Source organism: Amblyomma americanum, chromosome 7, assembly GCF_052857255.1.
Source record: "Amblyomma americanum isolate KBUSLIRL-KWMA chromosome 7, ASM5285725v1, whole genome shotgun sequence".
In the NCBI taxonomy this organism is placed as follows: Eukaryota; Metazoa; Arthropoda; class Arachnida; order Ixodida; family Ixodidae; genus Amblyomma; species Amblyomma americanum.
Genome location: NC_135503.1, coordinates 172389538 through 172397853, shown reverse-complemented (window position 1 = coordinate 172397853; position 8316 = coordinate 172389538).

Genomic DNA, 8316 nt, shown 5'->3' with positions numbered 1-8316 from the left:
AGATAGATAGATAGATAGATAGATAGATAGATAGATAGATAGATAGATAGATAGATAGATAGATAGATAGATAGATAGATAGATAGATAGATAGATAGATAGATAGATAGATAGATAGATAGATAGATATATAGATTAGATATATAGATAGATAGATAGATAGATAGATAGATAGATAGATAGATAGATAGATAGATAGATAGATAGATAGATAGATAGATAGATAGATAGATAGATAGATAGATAGATAGATAGATAGATAGATAGATAGATAGATAGATAGATAGATAGATAGATAGACAGACAGACAGACAGACAGACAGACAGACAGACAGACAGACAGACAGACAGACAGACAGATAGATAGATAGATAGATAGATAGATAGATAGATAGATAGATAGATAGATAGATAGATAGATAGACAGACAGACAGACAGACAGACAGACAGACAGACAGACAGACAGACAGACAGACAGACAGACAGACAGACAGACAGACAGACAGACAGACAGACAGATAGATAGATAGATAGATAGATAGATAGATAGATAGATAGATAGATAGATAGATAGATAGATAGATAGATAGATAGATAGATAGATAGATAGATAGATAGATGTAAGGATGGATGGATGGACGGACGGACGGACGGACGGATAAATGCATGCATGGATGGATGGATGGATGGATGGATGGATGGATGGGATGGAATGGAATGGAATGGGATGGGATGCGATGGGATGGGTGGGTGGGTTGGTGGGTGTATGGCTGGATGGATGGATGGAGACCGACAGATGGATGGATGGACACACAGACAGACATATGGACGGAAGGAAGGACGATAGATAGATAGATAGATAGATAGATAGATAGATAGATAGATAGATAGATAGATAGATAGATAGATAGATAGATAGATAGATAGATAGATAGATAGATAGATAGATAGATAGATAGATAGATAGATAGATAGATAGATAGATAGATAGATAGATAGATAGATAGATAGATAGATAGATAGATAGATAGATAGATAGATAGATAGATAGATAGATAGATAGATAGATAGATAGATAGATAGATAGATAGATAGATAGATAGATAGATAGATAGATAGATAGATAGATAGATAGATAGATAGATAGATAGATAGATAGATAGATAGATAGATAGATAGATAGATAGATAGATAGATAGATAGATAGATAGATAGATAGATAGATAGATAGATAGATAGATAGATAGACGGACAGACGGACAGACGGACAGACGGACGGACGGTTGAACGGACTGATGGATGGATGGATGGATGGCTCTTCCCTGGAAGGATCCTCAGGCCATGAGCCCTCTGGCCTCCCCTACAGCCTAGTCCAGTCAATCAGTCTGCACTGTTTGCCAGATCGTGTGGCCAGAAGGGCGGTCTCCCAGGAGGCTGCACTGGTTGTGTGAATGGGCGGTACGTAGATGCGATATGGGCAAGCCCAGATGTTGTGATAGAGTGGTGGGAGGTACTACCTCCGCAGGTGGTAAAGTATGAAGGAAAGTGGATGGGTTGAAACAAGTGAGCGAACTGAGGGGATGGGAATGTGTACGTTGGAATTTTCGCCAATTTGTGCTCTGCAAGTGGTATTGTGTGGAGTGGTCTCGTTTTTGGTCTCAGTGCATGTTTGCCGGTTGGCGAGGTCATCCACCGGCGCCTGGACGCTAAGCGTGTAAATGCATGAACGCACTTATTTCCAGGAATGCCCTCATCCGGGGATGCTGTCATCTACGGCGATCTTTTTCTGTGGTGCTGGTAGCATAGATAGTAGATGGGCTGAAGATCAAGGAAAGGTGCCTTTACTGAGGAGTCTCTATGCTGCTTATGAGTCTGTACTGTAGTGCGATATGTGAGCAGGGTGCAGCTTTGTGTGATAGAAATAGCTATGGCCAGGCATTCAGCGATTGTGGTGTCGTGGTTCTGAGCATTGCTGCTCCTCAGGAAGTGCCTGCGTCCAAGATGGCGGCCGTGTGGATGCCTGGGAATTGCGGTTGTGATGTTGCGTCAGTGTATCATAAGCCTGACTGCGCCCACTAAATAGAAAAAGCCTCTCACATATGTCTCCCCAATTAACCCTGTCCTTTTCCAGCTGCAGCCACCGCATCCCAGGAAACATTTAAGGCAAGAACGTTTAATGGCTCACACTCGCGGTTATCGTCCATCTGTTACATCGCCACTTAGGTCACGTGACAAAGGTCGCGGTGACCATCCGTTCGTTACATCGCCACCTAGCTCACGTGACCTAAGTCACGTGGCGCCACGCTCGCGTAAGCTGCTCTTCTCCTCGGTCGTGAAATGAATTCAAGTAGGGCAAATTGAAATCAGCGCAATGAGTCGCAAACGGCTTTCGCGTTCCCGCAGTTAAGAGATATCTAAGGCCTCCCAGAAATTTTTTTTTAATATCCGCCCACCTAACTTTCTGCCACCCCGCTTCACTCCACTTCACTACCATTAAGGACAAGCGGTTATCTTCGCTTCGTGTTACATGCCCTGCCTAATCCCATTTATTCGTCTTGATTTCGACTACGATGTCATTTAACCGCGCTTGTTCCCTCACCCATTCTGCCCGCGCTTCCGGTCTTTTAACGTTAGGATGGCCTGTCTTCGTCGAATGTTCATTTGTCCCAAAATAAAACCTATCCTATTTGGGGCATGGTCACTACTCCACGCTTCTAATTTTGCTTGCCTTTATAGTGCCCCAGGCCCCTTCTACCACGTCAGATCTGGCGAGTATGTTTGTGTGGCAGGCAGTGTTGCGCTTCCTCGGTGATTAAGCAGTGTAAACTCCATTTCTGTAAAGGCAATGTGAACTTGATCACCCCTGTTGGAATCATAATCATATCCCCAAAGAGTGTGCGGAGCGTCCAAATCTCCACCTATTAGTATCGGGGTTCCAAGGGGTGAATGAAGAATATGTTTAACCTATCCAAGATTCCTTGCTGTGGTTCTGGGTTGAGCGCACACGGACACTAGTATCAGTGGCGTTTTATTTAGGCGCGCGACTAAGGTAGCTACTTCCTGCTTTGTGTTTCTCCACTTGCTCAGGTCAAGTGGCGTTTGTAAATGTTGGCCCCAATATAGACGGCAGCTTTTACTGGCTTTTCCGTTTCTGCTCTTGCTCTTTTATCAGAGATGGAAGGGCACTGGTACCCTGTATAACCTGTGAGTGGACACAAACGATTATCTTCCTGTAGAGCTCCTGAGACGTAGCAACATATCTGTTCTTAACAACAGTGCGCTTTGTTCTCGGCACCCTGCCCTTGCTAATCCGAGCTTTCCATGTTTGTCGGACAAGCACAGGAAGTGATTTCATCATCGTCAGATTTGCATGGGCAGCATTTTAATTTCGCCTCGCCCGTTGCTGTCACGCAGTCTTGGTTAACTCCGTATGGAAAAATTTTTTGCAAATGCCCTCCTCTGCAGCACCTGTAGCATTGCGCCAATCTAGAATTGTACGTTTTCTTGGCATTGTTTTTTATTTTACCTTAGCGCGCGGTCAAAAGAATGCGTGTGCACGAGAAACATTCGCACGTGACGAAGAAGAAGCAGCCCTCCGACACATATATCAGCCAGGTTACGAGATCCCTTACTAAATACCACTGACTATCAGCACTTAGCATATAATTGCAACGTCCGTTCGAGTAAATCCAGGCTGTGTGAGGTAACAATGACGCGGTTGCGTTGCAGGATTCCAAGTGTGAATTTATATCTATTCAGGTGTGGGTTGACACCGACGAACCTTTGTGACGCATGTGGGAAAGTTGAATCTTTAGACCATTTTCTCCTCTACTGCCCAAAGTTCGCACTTCAGAGAAAGATTTACCTGGAGGTCCCTCTCTCTAGGTTAGGGCTCCCTTTATCTTTGCCAGTATTATTATCGTTTGGTGCGAACGCCAAGGGATTTGCATTGGGTTTTATTTGTGGGTTTCTCCACGATTACATAATTGCAACTGGTAGGTTGATGTGCTAATTCTTTTAAAGTTCTACGAGCTCTTCTTTTTTTACCAAAATGCTGTCTGTTATTTAACTGTCAATATTGTTCTCTTGTTTTTATTCATTGATTTTTCAAAATTCACGATTGGTGCTACATTTTTGTCATCATCTTCCATGCAAACTTTGTTTATTCAACTACATCTTGGCCAATCCCCCCGCGTGGGTATGTGCCATATACCTGGGGTGAAGAAGAAGAAGAAGAAGAAGAAGAAGACAGCGTCGCAGGAGAAGCAGCCGAAGACACATCACTTTTCACATCGGCGGATTATGAGCACCTTAAATATTATTGGAACAGGAAAATTTGTTGCTCTCGGCAGCTTGAAGTATCACTGACGAGGCTGCGCTGCCGCATCCCCCCTCTAAATTTCTATTTACACAAGTCAGGTTTGGCGCTCTCTCCCCTTTGTGCATTTTGCCGTGAGCCTGAATCTATTGAACATTTTTGGCTGTATTGTCGCCGATTCAACTCTCTGAGAAAAAGGTTGCTGGAAGAGCCCTTGCAGCATCTTGGCCTTAGTTTGAGCAGCCCGCTCTTGCTATCATTTGGCGCCACCACATTTGGGTTCAGCCACAGATCTGTTTGTACCGCTGTCCTAAATTTCCTGATAGAATCTCACCGACTGCCTTGCTAATTGTTCCAACCTTTTCTTTTCTATCAATTATTACATTTTGACTAAATCATTAATATTTAATCCCTCTCTTTATTACTTTTCTTAAAATTTTAAAATCGAAACACTCATCCCTTTTCAGTTCATGACGAAAAATTCACCGGTGTTGCGCTCCCATGTGCTTTTCCTTTTTGTTAACTGCGCTCAGGTGAATAGCCACCCGATTCTTGGCTGACCCCCAGTGTGGGTATGGGCCATCTTTTGCTAGGCTAACAACAACAACAACAACAACAGCCGAAGGAGAAGAAGCCCTCCTACAGCATCTACCTCGACCCTACGGCCATGGATAGCACGAACACATCAAAGGCGTCCAGAATCTCCAAGAAGGCGAAGAAGAAAGGAGCCCAACATTCTAAAGACACGGAACGGGAGAAGGACTCATCCAGAACATCGCGTAAGAAGCGAAAAATCGGCGTAGAGACATAACCCGAGCGTCACAGCGGCACAAGAACCCAAGAAGTCGCCGGTGAGCAAAAACAGGCGTCTGACCAGGAAGGACCGCATGAAGCCCTCGCCGAAGCACCGCCAATTAAAGCAGCAGCTGTTCCTGGTACCACCAGAACCGATGAGCAGCCAACGTTGTCCCAGCTCCCGACTACTGAGCGCGGCGACGTCACCGCGAGCCGAATCCAACCTCTCGGCCTCACGGATACAGGGGGTAACAATATCCCATCTTCGAGCGAGGGGCAAGCGCTGCTTCCAACAGTGAGCGACGGCTTAGCTGCTGCCCCGAGCGGCGTTCCTGGTGACCTCATCACCGTTCAAGTTGAGCAAGTCCAGAGGGCTGACGCAGAACCGCATCAAACGACGCGCACAATACGCAAAGCGAATCGAGTCCAAGCCGGCGTCGAGGCTGAGGAAGCGACCAAGCCAAGCTGCCCGGCAGACCAGTCAAACCCAAGGTCCCACCCAGAGCACGCAGGCCGAGCCCACCGTGGAGCGCCCTGAAGATGGGAAGAAGCCTTCGCGTTTTCGAAAGATGGTAAGCAACGTGCACCGGAAAATGTGGCACAGGCTTCAATGAGTTCTCATGAGTGGTGACGTGCCTATAGCGCTGTGCTTCTTGCACCACGAACCCCATTGAGCCCAAAAAAGAGCGCTACGGAGAGGCTGTTGTATTTGAAAGAGGTGAGGTTTATTTTCTACGGTGAAGGCAATATGTTCATGACCTCACAAAATATTGCTTTGAAAATTTGCACCTTATCGCTTCATCAAGGAGGCTTACGGAGCACCATGATATTATAATGAGCCCACTTAAACATAGGCTAAGATCACTTTCAATGCGTAGGCCCTAACATCTTCTGGTTTTGTTGTTTCCCACTCTTGCCGCTTGCTGCCAGTAGATTGTGGGCTGAAGCTGCGTATTTTCAGAATTGGTTAGTATAGTCCTGCAGTCTTGCATTGCCGTTTTGTGGCAAGTTTGAATAGTTTTGTGGAGGATGTAACCATGAATTGAAACTACTGAGAAAAAGGTTCGGGAAAAAATTGGCAGTGGTGTAACTGTTCTAAACGTAGATAGACAGAGTTAAAGCTACATTATTCTTGGCTACGCTTGGTTAGGCGCTCGAAAGGAGTTTCAGGCACACTGTCAGCCGCCCATGGCGAAACTGTATGCGCGAGCGGCGCCTTCTTCTTAAGCAAACGCAGAGTCACGTGCATAGTCACATGACCACACCTGGCGAAGCGTCAATTAGGGTGAAGTGCACTTTAGTGCCTCGGTTCGCGCGCTCCCATATGCCGCCGAGAAAAAGGGCGCGAGCATCAAGACACCCTAGCGCCCTACCTAGCGGCGGTCGGCGCAGCGCGCCGCTCTGGTGCCTAGATTATACTATAGCACCACAGCAGTGGCGCGGCGGTGTTGGGGCAGCGGCGCAGTAGCTGCGGCGAATCACGTGTTCTGGTGCCACAGTCCCTCCTACGGCATTCCTTCTGCTGAAGGTCGAACTGCAACACCCGATGACCTCGGCAAAAAATGACGTAGTGGAGCTCTTGCTCGAAAACTACACAGGAAGTTTGCAACATTCGAAACCACGGATTGTTGTTACGTAAAAGACTATAAATGGGCCGCGCCGCGGGAAGGAGCAGTTGGAAGTTGATGAAGACGACGTTCTTCAATGCACAGCGCGAGAGTACGGTGTAGTTTAACAGCCTAGTGGTACCGCGCAGCGACCTTTGAGGCTGATCTGTTCGCGCTGGCGCGGGTTCGACTCCCAGTCGTAGATATTTATGTGATTTCTTTGTCTAGCTCTTCTTGTATGAACCTCCGGATTAGCGCTTTCGCATTAATAGAAATTATATGCGTTGAAGGAACGAAGCTCAAAAACATCGCGTTACCCAGGCTGCATGCAGAGCTCGGCGGTAGAACTTCGTAGACAGTGGGGCGATGGAAAGAAACAGCGCCGGGTTGGCTTTTAGTACACAGGCCATCGCTCGAATAGGCCATAAAAGATTTTCTAGCTCTCAATGGAGCCAAATCCCTATGTCTTAATTCATTGCAAGTAATGGGGCGATTTTACTCAGTTGGTCCTGTGCATTGCTGTATTTTGCCCCGTAGAGTGGGGCAAAATTCAACATTTCGAAATTTTAAGTTTAATTATATTTTACTGTGTTCCTTCAGTGCCCTTCATATTTGGTGAACGGTATGGTAGAGAATGATGAAAACATGGCAACGGTTTGCATATTCACGTTCAGTTTTGCACCACCCGCCCCTCATAATGAAATCAGCCAGAACAGCAGCTTGGGCATGTTGGTTACTCATTTATGGAACAGCGTAAAACACGGGACAAGAGAGAAGTGCTGATTAGATTTGATTACAATTCTTCCCCTAGCATTCAGTCGCCTGCAGCATTAAAATGTATTTCGCCACCGCGGTGGCTGAGTGGTTATGGCGCTCGGCTGCTGGCCCAAAAGACGCGGGCTCGATCCCGGCCGCGGCGGTCGAATTTCGATGGAGGTGAAATTCTAGAGGCCCGTGTGCTGTGCGATGTCAGTGCACGTTAAAGAACCCCAGCTGGTCAAAATTTCCGGAGCCTTTCACTACGGCGTCCCTCATAGCCTGAGTCGCTTTGGGACGTTAAACACCTATATAAAGTTCGATTATCATTAAAATGTATTTCATATGACTCATGTTTCATACAGTCTTAAATGGGGAAGCGGCAACAAATTCTTAATTCTCAAACTTAAATACGCCTGGAATTATTTATTTTGTTTTTAATATCTTTTTATTTTTTGGATTTATTTATCACTTCTCCCTTTTTTGATCTCGTTTTGACCGGAACATTTTGCTGGTCAGGTGTACATTAAGAATGAAGCAGCAGTGTAGCAAAAAATGTATTCCGTTATACTGCTTCATGTGCATTCTCACATTTCGCACGCACAAAATGCTTGAGTACGAAATAGAGCAGGCCTAATTCATTCTGCTGTGGCGCACCCTTTCAGAGCCCTGATGTCGCCAAGAGGAACATTTGCATCAAATGTTGCGCCGGTACATCCTGCGTATTACTGGCCATCATCATGACGTTGCTTCTGACATTTCCAGCCCCCTCCCATGAGCGTCACTACGAGACTTGCGACACGCTGGCATTCGCCGCCTACTCGAAGCGGCTGCAAGAG